Below are 14,770 nucleotides of genomic sequence, written 5' to 3'. Positions count from 1 at the left end.
GGTGGACCGGGGCGATGCCTGGGGCAGTGCTGAGGACAGCCTTCCAGCAGACAGCGGGGAGTGAGCCAGGGTCAGCAAGTGAAGAGGAGGGCAGGCCATTTAAAGCACTGGGGTTTACGTAAGTGTGATCTTACTGCTTCCCTGGAAATGGGTCAGGGTCGAGTGAGAGACCCCAGGGCTTCTGTGGCCCCAGTGAAATCAGAACATGACCGTTCCTTCACTCTTCTCGAAGAACATGGCCCCAAATGAAAGAAGGGTGTCTGGGTCCATTTTAATCTGCCGTGTTTCCCTCTCCCATCTTGCTTCCTCATAGTTGACTTGCTACTTTTTTTCTATTTTTTTCTTTTTTGGTTAAACATGCTAAACTAAACAGGATATATCATATGACAGGCTGTAATGAATTAACTATTGGGACTAGGGAAAAGTATGGGATAAAGAACTAGGTCCTTTTGGCCTCTCGCAGCTGTGATTCAGTTCTGACTCAAAAGGAAGTGTGCCACCTCCTGAATCATGGAAACCACTTCCTGCCGCTGTTTGGTTTATTCTGAGGGGCATCAGGCCAAGGACTGCCCTGCCCTGACCCTGACTGGTGAGCAGAGCCAAGGCATTCACAGCTTGAGGTGGCTTGGCCTCAGACTCCTGAGAACACTTCGTATTAAATTACAAGTGTTCGTTTCCTAGCAAGGAGTCTTTAGCAACATGAAAATGAACATGTGTTATTTGCAAACCAAGTGTATCATTTCTCAACCTGAATATCCGTACTTTTTCATAAGGGATGTATTATAGACAACCACTGTTAAGATCTGAATGTACACGAGCTCTGTTTTTCCTGAGGGCAATTTGGGCAGCCTGGAGGGTGGCATTAACCAGAGGAGGCTTCAAGAGTACCCTTTAATCAGGGAAGCGGCGCTAAACTTGCCATCACCCAAGCATCATGCTTTCTGAGCATGCTTTATTGCCATGTTCTATGCTAGGATGGGGTAGGTGATACGCTCCTGACCTCACAGTGCTTGTGTTCTGCGTTGTATAGGAATTATACCTTTCCCCCAAGAGACAGGGTCCTCCTGTGCTCGCCACGCAGTCCCAGCACCTAGCACCTGCCCATGCACGAAGGAGTTAAATACTTGTTTGTTGGACAGATACGAGGAGGGAAGGAAGGCGGGAGGGAGAGGCAGAGGAAAGAAGGGGAAGTCATCTCAGTATTGTTTTTTGTTGTGTTTGCAAATGAAAATGAAATAGAGTGAATTGTGTTTTTTTCTGTAAGGACATCCACGCACAGATTAGTTTCTCCTCATGGTTGGATCTGGAGAGTCTGCAGTGCTTCAAGGACACATGTGGTCTATTAACCAGGGACGTTCTGGAGCCATGGAAATTCACTCTGAGATTAGAGCATCACTAGAAGGTTTGATGACCACTCTTGAGAGTAAGAATGGCTCAGAACGGATCAGCATGGATCAGAATCCCTAGTAACAAGGCATCTTCTATTATTCCTTTGATGGCCCATACCAAGCAGACAGGTCAGACAAGGGCTGCAAATCTGTGTAACGTTGAGAAAGTAAGTTACTCACCTCTTACAAGAGTTGTGAGAATCAATGTAATGCTATCTATCATGGTTCTTGGCACATAGTAAGTTTGTTGTACACAGAAATCATCACTACTTTTGTTTGTTTGTTTGTTTGTTTTTGTTTTATGGAGTATATGTTTACCAGAGATGGGGGGGGGCAGTTAGAAATACCCCCCACCAGGAGGATGGCCATACTGTGATTCCTTTTCCTCTCAGGATTTTGGGCATGAACACACACACACACACATGCATATTTTTCATTTCTTTGTTTCTTCTTAGAGAGATTTTTGTTATCGGGTGTGAGCACTTGCCAGAGAGACAGAAAGGGGAAATCACCCCCCCAGGGGGGATGGCCCCATCGCAATCCTTTCTCCTCCATTCTCTTTTTGGAATTTTGGACACACAGGTGCATGCACTCTGTCTGAGTTTTAAGCCACCGTGTCTGGGACTCGAAACATGGTCAGCTACATGGGAGTCCAATGACACACCATTCTCAATCTGCTGGTCCCTCACATGCATATTTTTCATGCCTCCAGGCCCAGGACTCAAACTGCATAGTCAGCCATGTAGGCTTCAGCTGGCTTAACCTCCACACCATCTGCTGGACCACTGTTACTTCTTTTACCATTATTATTACCACTTCTACTACTGTAACTTAGGTTACACCTGATAAGGTCAGCAGTTTTACCAAGGTATGACCAGTGGCCCTTATGTTTCATGATAGAATTCTGTAGCTTGGTATACATAAACCTTTTTAAAGCCCTGCTCTTTTGACAGATGTAACAATCTTAAATTGACCGACCTCCAGTTGAAATCTCCTGTCAAGACAATATTGTCTAAGTTACTAACAATGTGTACAAAGTACTTATCTTTGGGGCCAGAAGGTAGCATAGTAGTTAAAGCACTGAACTCCCACATAGCTGACTCAATGGTTTGAGTTCCAGACCTGCTGTGACTTCAAGGGCATGTATGCTCAAACTCCCAGAGGAGAATGGAGGAGAAGGATTGAGGCATGGCCATCCTCCCCAGGGGATGGTTCTCACTTTCCCTCTCACTGTATCTCTCTGTCTCTCTATCTGGCAAGCACATTTGCCCTATGGCAAAAATCTAAAAAAAAAAAAAATACAAAATACTTACCCAAATTAATTTACAAGAGCAATATTTATTCTAAACATAAATTTATATTATAGCATTACATTTTTTTAAGAGGTGCTTGCCTTAGGGCATGTGTGTTCACCGGAGAGAGACAGAGACAGAGACAGTGAGAGGAAAAGTGAGAAATCGTCCCCCCAGGGTGATGGCCATGCCACAAATCCCTTCTTCTCCATTCTCCTTCCAAGATCTTGGCCACACATGCCCATGCACCTGGCATGATTTTCAAGCCATTGGGTTTGGGACTGGAACCACAGTCAACCATATGGGGATCCAGGAGCACAACTACTATCCCATCTGCTGGCCCCTAATATTAGATATTTTTAAAAGATGATATGTAACCCAAATAAGACTATTTTTCTTGCCCTTGCTCTAAGACTATTCTCTACACACTTGACATGGAAACGATGCAAAGAAAAAGAAGTGAATAAGAGGAGTGTGAGAAGTCAGAAAAGAATCCCCACCAAAAATATTATCGAGTGTTGGCGATGGTTTCAAAAGTACTGCTGAGATGTTTATATGGTACCTTGCACCCCAAAGATGATTTAATGTCTTATTTGAATCTTTGACCACCTTCTATTAGAGTTCCACTTTTTAAAAGTTTATTTATTTGTTTCTTCCACAGGTGAATGAGAGAGAAAGAGAGAGAGACAGCATCCCCAACACAATCTCAATGCCACAATCCACCCTCAGCCCTAGCCAGCCCCAGATCATGGACACAGGAACGCCTGGGTGTTCAGGGAAGTCTCCAGATGAGAACTGGAACTTTCCCAGGTTGGTCGTTTCTCACAGAACATAGCATTTGACTGCTGCCCCAGAGTTGCACTGTAGAAATTCCAATATCTTCCTTCACAGTAACTCTTCCTCACTTGAATGACGCTTTTCTTCCCCTGGGTCTTCCCTATTACCCCGGCAAGGAACCTGCTTCCTCACTGATATCTAGCAAAGATCACCAAGATCAATGTAACATCCTCTTAGCTTCTCCAGTTCTTCTTACTTATCATCTCATTTGGTTCAACAAAGGACAGATCTGGACTGGTGTTTTCAAAATCGAGGCATTACCACAGCTGTTAAACCAAGAACTATGGACGCAAGGGCAGCCAACAAATAAATTGGTTCACAAAAGAGTCTCAGAAGCCCAACGATATTTTAAGCCCTCATCTGCATGTACAATTTTCTAACTGTTTTTGTTTTGTTCGTTGATGAATCCCAAATGTCTACATCTGGCATATAGTGGGTGCTTAACAAATATTTATTGCATAAGTAAATTCGTTTGAGCATTAACATTGCAAGTAAAACAAAATACCATTACAGTACTCTCTTTCTCTACTTTTTTCTTTTAACTATTCTGTGTGAGGCAAATAGCCACACCTTCATCAGGAGAGGATACAATTTTCTGTCACTAATTTTTTTTATTACTTTAGGTCGAATGTCACAGAAAATCATATTGAACTCTTGACCAATTGATCTATTTTTTTCCATTGGAATATTGGCCCAAATGAGAAATAACATCAAGGAAAAATTATTATTTGGCAGAGAAACCTTGTCTCTAAATTCTTGTGTGTTTTGTTTTGATTTTTCCTTAGTGACTGGAGGCCAGTTTAAATCCACTGAAGCACAGATTCCAAATTTTCAATCTGGTTTTCTTGAGCACTGACCGAGTGCCAAGAATGAGACAATGACACACCACCACCACCAAGACCCCCCTCTTTCCCACATACACACACCAGAGTCCAGGGAATACGCTGACAATCTGCAAGCTTCTTCCTCTGAATAGTCACTCCTCAAATGATGTTTTGTTTTGCTTTTTAATCTCAAATGGATTTATTCCCTCTACCCCTAGCCAATGCTCATGACATTTTCATCTAATACACCGATCAATGTATTCCAGACCCTAAAAGATATAATGAGACTATTGACTTTAGAAAATCAGTATCTCCTACTTATCCTTTCTTTCTTCCGTCTAAAACTTTAATTTTGATATGTTTATGCGTGAAGCAATGACTATAAATGTAATTATTCAAAAAAATCATTTTATGCAGGCTTAGTGGAAAAAAAGAAATGGAATATTTTTGGCAGTCTCCCCCCAAATCACATGTTCTATGTAGTGGAGGAACAGTGCCCTGAAGGGAAAGGTGGCCTGTTGGACAGCCAAGAGAACAGACGTCCACTGCTGGTAATATGAGCCCTGGGCTTGGACAAGGCCCATCTCTGCAATGAGACGTGGGGCGACTCACTTACTCTAAGCCTTAGTGTCTTCAGCTGGGGACTTGTGACATCAATACCTCTGACATATTTTGTGAATTCCTTTCTTAAGTTTAAACTCTATCTGTTCCATGATTCCACAAATTCCAGAACAGTCTTTTTCCTGTTACAGCCAAGTTCTCCATCACTGACAGAGATATTTACCTGGTTGTTTGGCTTCTCTCATCCTGCTGGTGAGAACACCTCCAGGCAGCATTTAGTCAGGAGCTAACAATGGCATTTCAGGTCACCTAAGGTCACTCGTGTTCTTAAGAGAGAAAAAATAATCTGATAGGAGACCAGACTCTAACCATCAATAATATATATTTATTTGAGTATAGTTAAGTTTTCTGATAGCACTATTAGTTCACATTTTGTAAGTCATTATGTGCTATGGCTACTTTATGCATGGATTCATTTAGTTCTTACACTAATCCTTTGTCATAGGATATCAGAGTGTTGAATATAAGTTACAGGGAGGGACCAGCAGTTGGCGTAATGTCTACGTCATTGGATTCCCATGTAGTCAACAGCAGTTTGAGTCCCAGACCCAGTAGCTTAAACTCACGCTGGGCACGTGTGCATGCATGCCCAGGATCCCGAGAGGAGAATGGAGGAGAAGGGATTGAGGCGTAACCATCCCCTCCCTGGGGGGGGTGATTTCTTGCTTTTTGTCTTTCTGTCTCTTTGTCTTTCTGGCAAGCACACACACCATATAGCAAAAACCTTTCAAAAAAAAAATAAAGTTACAGGAAAAAAATTAACTGACTAAAACAATAGAGGCATTTGTTGGCTCATATAGCTGAGGTCTAGAGAGAAGGCAGCTTCTGGACTGGTTGACTAATCCAGTGTGTCTGTATTGCTACCAGATCCCCAGTTTCTATCTCTGTCCACACACACACACACACTCACACACACACACACACACACACACACATTATAATATAGGAAATATTGTAATATAAGATATATATATATATATATATATACACGTATATATAAAATATATATTTATATCTCTGTCCAGTGTTGGATTCCTCCTGACACCGATTTTTCCCTGTGGAATGGCCACTAGTATGGAAACTACTTCCTTATTTATACTTAGCAAAGGAAAGGGCACCTCTACAAAAAAATGAAAAAAATGTTTTCTTCCCCTTATAAGTTTAGCTGGTAACTTATTTTTGAAATAGTAGCTACTGAGGGGTGGGAAGAGATATTATTGCATAATTATTAATAACTAAGACTCAGTGGGCCAGTAGATGGTGGAGTGATTAAGGTGTTGAACTCCCACATGGCCAAACACAGTTTGAGTCCTAGACCTGGTGGGTTACCTTCTCACTTTCTCTCTCTCTCTCTGTCTCTGTCTCTCTATGGTGAGTACGCAAGCCCTATCACAAATTTTAAAATAAATAATTTTGGGGGGAGGCAGAGGTTTTTGCCTTAGAACACGTGCACTCAGCCAGAGAGTCAGAGACAGTGAGAAGGAAGGTGAGAAATCACTCCTGAGAGAGGATGGCCACACCCAGTGTAACCTCTTCTCCACTCTCCTCCTGGGATCTTGGAGCTTCCGGCGTGAGCTTTAAGCCACCAGGTTTGGGACTTGAACTGCGGTCGGCCATGTGGGAGTCCAGCAAAATAACTGCTATACCCTCTGCCACCCCAAATAATTTCCAGAATAAAATAAGACTCATCTCCCTAAATCCAGATGATTAGAATTATCTTAATTTTGGATAAATTTGAATTGCCTCCTAAAGCTAGGGCAGTTCCCTGACCCTCATTGCTTGTTATGCTATGGAAGAGGACTAGGTTAAGTTTGGAGGAGCCAACTACAATGCGTTCTGCATGTAAATATTGCTAATTCCCAATTCACAGATGTGAAAATAGAGACATGGGGTTAGGGCAGTTAAGTAATTTGCCCTAGATCACAATGTAGGCCTATCTCTAGTCTAATAATTCATTAATTGCTTGTGTATATTTCTCTCTATATATATTTTTAACTTTATTCATTTATTCCGTGAGTAAAGAGACAGGGACAGAGTGAGAGAAACCAAGGTGCTGCTTCCCTGACCAGGTCCCCCAGCCTCAACCAGTCTGATCATGGGCACGCATGCTTTTGGTGTGTTCAGGGAAATCTGTGGGTGTGGACTGGCAACCACCCATGTGGCTCAGTGTCACGTTTTACCACTGCCCACCATCCAGCAACTCTCCTATACATTTATTGAGAGCTTATGATGTCTAAGAGAAACCAAGATGAGGGGAAAGACCAAAGCACTAAGCGTCAAGAGATGGAGTTCTTAATTTTGTCTCTCTCACTTACTAGCTGTATGACTTCTTTGAAAATGAGCATAGTAAAACCTACTTGTCTGGGTAGTAGCAAATATTAGACACCACATGGAAGCATTTTTCTCAAAATGACACCACCTGAGAATTTGTTAGAAATACAAATTTTGCTCCTACCCCAGACCCACTGATACAAAAGTTGTAATTTTAAAGCTTGCTAAAGTTTGAAACCCAGAAGTCTAACCCATTGCCCTCACATTAACTTTTTAAAATTGTTATGTATTTATTTAGAGGAGTTTGCCTTTGGGCCTGTGAGATGGTGGCGGGGGTGGGGGAACAGAGATAGTTAGAGGAAAACGAGAAATTATCCCCTGGGGGAATGCCCATGCCATAGTCCATTCTCCTCATTTTCTTCCAGGATCTTGGACACACATGTACATGTGGTCGGCATGAGTCTCAAGCCACCAGTCCGGGACTCAAACTGCAGTTTGTGGGAGTCCAATATGGTGTAGACATAACCGCTACACCATGCTGGCCCCTATTTTTTTTTTTAAAGACAGTAAGCATATTGATTTTTCTATCTCCAGGAGTTTATGGCCAAGAGAACGAGGGTAAGGAAGTCAAAGTTCTTTAGGACAGGACCGTATTGATTGATGAATGCTCTAATATAGGTTAAATGTGCTTTGAAAATTTATGAGGGGTGGAATTTATCTCCAACAAGATGAATCTCAGAAGGTTTTCTAGATTAGATAAGAAATAGAAAAGGGAAAAAACAGTTACACACTGTGAAGTAGTACAGATTAACTGTCAATGATTACTGCAAAGTTGTATATAGAAAGTTACCTTAAAATACATCGATACTGGGATCAGCAGATGACATAATGGTTACATCACTGGATTCCTACATAGTCAACAGTGGTTCAAGTCCCAGACCCAGCGGCTTAAAACTCATGCTGGTCATGAGTGCGTGTGTGCCCAAAATCCTTAGAGGAGAATGGAAGAGAAAGGATTGTGGCATGGCCACCTCCCTGGAGGATAATTTCTCACTTTCTGTCTCTCTGTCTCTCTCTGTCTCTATGGTGAGTACCCATGGCCTACAGCAAAAATCTATATAGATATAGATATTCATATATCATATATTCATATATCTATATTAAAGACTTCATATCATTCAGGAACAAAACCCCATCGGGGTATGTCAGAAGGTAAGGATTTTTGTCCTGATACTACATTTAGTAGCTATTCTGTTCTATTCCATAAAAAAGGAAAGAGGTTGGTCCTCATTTTTGACTTTTTGTTTTGTTTTTGAGAGATTTTTGCTTTGGGGAATGTGTGCTAACCAGAGAGACAGAAAGAGATGGAAAGCAAGAAATTATCCCTCAGGTAGGATGGCCTCAGCACCTTCCTTCTCCCCTTGGGATTTTGGGTATGAACACATATGCACCTGCTGTGAGTTTCAAGCCACTGGGTCCAGGAGTTAAATCATGGTCAACCATATGAGAGTCCAGTACCCCAACCACTCTGCCACGTGCTGGCCCCAACGATCCCTGGTTCTTTTTTATTTTTTTCCCCATTTATTTATTTATTTACTTGGAGAGGTTTTTGCTGTAAGGTGTGTGTGCTCTCCAGACAGACAGAGACAGACAGAGAGATAGCGAAAAATCACCCCCCAGTGGGAATGGCCACGCCGCAATCCCTTCTCCTCCATTCTCCTCTCGGGATCTTGGGCAAACACACACACACGCCCTGTGTGAGTTTAAGCCACTGGGTGTGGGACTCGAACTGCGGTCGACTATGTGGGAATCCAGTGACATAGCCATTACGCTAACTGCTGGTCCGATCCCTGGTTCTTAACCAAGGGAAAATAATATGGGATGAGGGCATGTGTAGACTTAGAAGATTCCATAGGGAAGTATGGGCATACCCTGATTGAGAAACACGGAGCAAACAGTCTCTAATCTGTGATCGTAGATGAAAGAATAATCATATGTAAAGTTAATCCTTTAAGAAAACATGTGATTATTAAAATCTATAAGCCTATCTCTAATTTTGCTTTGTTTTGTTTTGTTTTGTTTTTTTCCTCAGCATCTCTGAAAGTCCTCCAGTACCCGAATACCCAATTCATCCAAGAGAAACATCTGTAATATGTCATGACGAAAATGTTACCTTCTCCATGTGGACCACGAAATCCTTGACAATCACTTCCATTCCAGACTGGTGATTGTCGTCATTTTCTTTTTTTGGATAGATAAACAAAGGCAGCCTGAAGCTAAAGGCTTTGCTTAGCATGTCACATCTCAGTCACTAAATGAGACACAATGAAAGCCATCCCTCTCATCCCTTCAAAAATAAAGAGCTTTCAAGCTTTCACAGTCAACGAGCACTTTCAGAACGATTATACTAGCTGAAAGGGCATATATAGATGACACCCAGAAACAGGAAGGAAGTCAACCCAAAGCTGAACATCTCGCCTCACTGACTCGAAGCAGCAGAGATGGAAGATAAGTAAAGTTTTAGCAAAGAAGGGTCTGAAAGAAAATTAATTAAATATAGCTAGTTATCAGGTGCTGTTTTCACACTGTAAAACAAGAACAAAGTGACTCTTCTTTAATTAGCAATTTTTGTTTCTTGATTAATTGATTGATTGGGTCATCCATTCAATAAATAGTTATCAATTGTTTCAATATGCTGAGTACTTATCTCTAATGATCAAAGTCAATAATAATAATGATAACAACACCACAAGTCTGTCTCCTCCATTCTCCTCTCAGGATTTTGGGCACGCATGCTCACATGCCTGATGTGATTTTCAAGCCACCAGGTCCAGGATTGAACTGCACAGTCGGCCATGTGAGATCTAGGCTCCTTAACCTCCTCTGGTCTGATCTTTGTATTGTTTTAATGACAAAACAATATTGTTCCTTTCAATTGTGCTGGAGGTGGAATAAGACATAAACATATTTGAAATGAACTTTCAGTGGTAAATTTATTCCATATAAAATTTTTAAGGTTAAGTACTTTAGAAGCTTAAAAAACATGTGAGTCTTTTTTAACGTCAAGTCATACTGGTGATGCTCTCAGCTGTTAGGAAATCGTCTGAGACAGAAAGTGGGAGGGGGTGTTGAGGCGGGGAGTAGAGTGATGCAATGATTCTTGTGTTGTGTGATTTCACAATTTGTTTTTCAATCTGTTTGGAAAGGAAGACACTCATATGTCAACAAGCACATGAACTGAAGCTTAAAATGCTAGAAACAGAACTGAAGCGTTTCAAATATGTGTACATGTATATATTCATATTCTTTGATGGGATGCTGGCTGTCATTAACCTTCAATCTCCTGAGAAATACAAATTTTTCTCTGACAGATTTACTAGCCTGCTTCATCTGAACACCCGAACATAAACAATGCCTAATAAGAAAACTTTCTGTCTTCTCCCAAGTCAAAGTTGGAACAAGCAAAGGGAAATTCAGTTTTCCTTATTCAAGTGTTCATCATGTTGGTAGTCATTATGCTTGTGAAGATTGCAAACCTCTGATAGCTAGTGAAAAATGAAGCAAATTTTCAGAACTGGAAGATACGCTGATTATATTGGGAAAGATGTAAAAATAAAAATTATTAACCTCTTACAGTCCCAGTTATAAAATGTAAACTCTATGCTCTTGTGTTATGAAAGGGTTAATATAATTATGACCAAGAAGACAGTTCTTATTCTTTCATGTTTCACTAGTCTAAGCACCTCACCATGAGGTGAGGTCAATCTCTGCTGGTACTTACCAGTTAACCCATTTACTGTTCCACGCTCTGTTGAGCCTGTCTTCCTCCCTATCATCCTTCCTTCCTCCCTCTCACTCTCTCTTCTTTCTAGTTCCTTTCTTTCACGAGACAGAAAGAGAAAGAGAAAGACAAGGATCCTCAATAGAGCCTCATGCTGCAATCTCCCCACCACAGTCCTCTGAGCCAACCAGCATCATGGGCATGACACATGCCTGGCATATGTCAGTCAACTGAAAAACAGATCCACAATCTTCGGTGTGGATCCAGTTTCATTTGAACAGTGTGTTATTGCATTGCCCCGAGATGGCATTACTGATACAGTACAGATATTTTGGTGGTAAGGAGAAAAGAAAACAAGGTTCTGAAATGGCATTAGGAATAGCAGCAATAGAAATGGCCCTCACAGCCTAGTAGTTAAGGGAGCTGGATACCACATGGCTGACCATGCATGGTTCAAGTCCCAGCCTTGGCTTCTTGAAAAACATGCCAGGTCCGTGTTTCTGTGTGCTCCAAATTCGAAAATGATGGAGAAATGGAAACCAGATTGCAGAGGGACCACACCTCATTTGAGTGGTTCTTTGCCCCTCTCTCTGTCTCTCTCATGAATCCACACACCCTTTGACCAAAACAAACAAACAAACAAACAAAAAACTGCATAAAATATGTCTGGAAATAGCAACCTTGGAAATAGATTGCTGGAACAAAATGTATACTTGGTTTGGCATCAGGAGATGGTTAGACTTTGTCTCTCTAGGGTATTTATTTGGTAAACATCAGCTAACTTTTCCGTGATTTCTGATTTTTAAAACAAAGCTGAAAAACAATGATGACATAAATGTATTTTTTAAAGTACACGTATCCACCCAACCTTGTTGGTGCAGTCAGTAGTACACTGAACTGCAGTGCTGGCAGTCATATGGCCAACTATAGGTTCTGATCCCATGCCCAGTCAACCTGACACACACTGGTTTGTGAGCACATGCCCAAGATCAAAGGTGCTCCTCTCTCTCTCATGCACGTGCACATTCTCTATAATGAATAAAATAAATAACTTTAAAAAATAAAAAACTTTTTGAGAAAGCAATGTTGCCAATTAAATACCAAGTAGCATTACTGTATTATTTTATAGAAATAAAATGAAAAATTATTTGTCCTATTGCCAGTTCCAGAAGCACAGCTTTGAGATAATCTTCATTGTTGTAGGAACTTTTACTATGATTGTCTTGGTATCCTCAGATTTTTTTCATCTTTACTATTTTACATTGTACTATGTTTTTTTGCATCAGGTCAGAGTCAACTTCTCCCATACAGAGTAACACTTATTCTTTTGTTGTTGTTGTTTGCTATAGGGTGGTTGCATGTGCTACCCAGAGAGAGAGAGAGAGAGAGAGAGAGAGAGAGAAAAGAAAGTGAGAAATCATCCCCCAAGAGGAATGGCCATACCACAATCCCTTCTCCGCCAATTCTCCTCTCAGAATTTTGAGCATGCATGCTTATACACCCAGTGTGATTTTCAAGCCACGGTCTGGGACTCAAACCACTCAGTTGGCCACATGGGATCCACCACTTTAATCTCATACCACTTGCTGGCAAAGATTAAGACTTACTCTTAATCAGTATAGATTAAGATTACCAAGCAACATTTGGTCTTAACATAGCATTTTAAATTCTGTACACTTAGCCCTTCTGTGTAGAAAAAATAACACTACCACGCTAAAATTACAACGGTGATATGATGAATCATGTGTCATCAGAAATTTATTATATGATGTTTTAAACTTGTTAGAGCAGTTATGAATCAAAAATAAAAATCCCACTTCCCTGCAGTGCTTCTAATTACCAAGGCCATCATTATTCAACAAATACTGCATATATTTCTTCAATATTTTGCTAGCCTAAAAGTATTACTGCACTTTGCAAAGTGTGTAGCTCATTACCAGGTAGTAACTTCAGCAGAAGCAGCAATCTGGCTGGATCAGTGATTTGTCAGCAAGGTCTGAATCATAGGAGGTTGGTCTCTGGTGTATCCTCTTGGTCCAGAAAGTAGGAGGCGGTGGTCCAGCAAGCCAGGAATTGCCTGGCAGCATCAATGTCCTGGCTGTTGCTTCAGATAGGCTGCATTTTTTTGGCTTTTGCTCTTGAACCAAAAGTTCAAGTGTGAAAACCAGGACTGTACCTCTCTTCTGCTGGAGCCAGGATACCCCTAGTTCAGCCAGAAGTTAGTTTAAGGGTGGAGTGGCCCAGTATTCCAGGAGTGGCACATGTCAGCAGGAGGTGTGCCAGGGCCGTGTCCCAATTGCAGAGCTGGGCTTGCCACACATCCTTCGATTCATTAATACACTGGATTTCTGGGCGACAGGGCAGAGCCACTGTTGAGACGGCCTCCAAGAGTGACTTAACATGCTTCTCCCATGTTTCTCCTTGTGCTTCTTTTCTATAACCAAAGGCTTCTAAGCAGTGGTTCCCACACCTGATCAGAAGGAAGCAAACACCTCTTGACCTATCCTTCTGACACGAGCTGTCCCTTTACAATATTTTCATTGACGAAAAAAAAAATTTTAAATAATTTAAAAATAGTTTAAACATAATATTTAGATATATATCTTAGCCCATTTTCTGCTGCTGTAACAGAATACCACAGACTGGATGGTGTATACAGAAAAGAAGTGTATTTCTCACAGTTCTGGAGACTGAGAAGCCCAATATCAAGGTGTTGGAATCTGGTGAGGGCGTCTGGTGATGTGTCCATCATGTGGCAGAAGGTGGAGGGACACATGAGCATGGCCTTTCACTGGGAACCCACTCCCACAGTAACCCACTCACGCTCACAATTAATGGCATAACAGAACCAGAGCCCTCCCATCCCTCACACTGTCACATTGAGAATTAAGTTTTCTTTTATTTTAAAATTTTTAGAGGGCATGTGCTATCACCAGAGAGAGAAAGACAGAGACAGAAAGAGAAAGTGAGAAAGACTGCCTATGGAGAATGGTTGCACCAAACTCTTTTCTGCCCCCTTTTGGGATTTGGGGGCACACATGCACACATGGCCTGTGTATTTTTTTTTTTTTTGAGAGGGTTTTGCTATAGTACGTGTGCACTCATCAGAGAGACAGAGAGACAGAAAGTGAGAAATCACCCCCCAGGGGGAATGGCCATGCCGCAATCCCTTCTCCTCCCTTCTCCTCTCAGGATCTTGGGCATGCACGCACATGTGCCCGATGTGAGTTTAAGCCACCGGGTCTGGGACTTGAACCGCCATCGACTACATGGGAGTCCAGTGACATAGCCATTACACTAACTGCTGGTCCCAGCCTGTGTATTTTTCAGGTGGCCATGTCTGGGACTCAGACGACTGCACAGATGGCCATGTGGGATCCAGCCACCTTAACCACCATGCTACTGGCTGGCCCCTTTTGCTTTTCCTTTTTCTTCTTCTTCTCTTTCTTTTCTTTTTTTTGAGAGACTTTTATCTTAGGGCACGTGAGCTTGCTGGAGAGAGAGAGAGAGAGGGAGAGACAGAGACAGAGGGGAAGTGAGAAATCAGCCCCCTAGAGTGGGATAGCCATTTCATAATCCCTCCTCTTCCATTTTTCTCCTGGGATCTTGGGCATTCACACACACACCCAGCACGATTTTCAGATCACCACATCCGGTACTTGAACTGCGGTCAACCATGTGGGAGTCCAACCATGTAACCGCTATGCCATCTGCTGGTCCCCTGGCTTGCCCCTTTTATTTTATTTTATTTCCTTT

The 14,770-nt window shown here is 41.8% G+C and overlaps 1 long non-coding RNA gene across 1 annotated transcript in view; it reads left to right on the top strand.

Moving 5' to 3' along the window:
- The window catches only part of LOC114009245 (uncharacterized), an 11,392-nt gene extending 1,491 nt beyond the window's left edge, over nt 1-9,901 (top strand). Inside the window, exon 3 of the long non-coding RNA XR_003550697.1 lies at nt 9,326-9,901. This is a non-coding gene — a long non-coding RNA (uncharacterized LOC114009245). The remainder of the gene's footprint in view (nt 1-9,325) is intronic.
- The last annotated feature ends 4,869 nt before the right edge of the window (nt 9,902-14,770 follow it).

The sequence above is a fragment of the Tupaia chinensis genome, unplaced genomic scaffold (genome assembly GCF_000334495.1).
Source record: "Tupaia chinensis unplaced genomic scaffold, TupChi_1.0 Scaffold000498_1, whole genome shotgun sequence".
In the NCBI taxonomy this organism is placed as follows: Eukaryota; Metazoa; Chordata; class Mammalia; order Scandentia; family Tupaiidae; genus Tupaia; species Tupaia belangeri.
The sequence above is the reverse complement of the archived record's forward strand: the minus strand, read 5'-3'. Positions and strand labels throughout refer to the sequence as shown.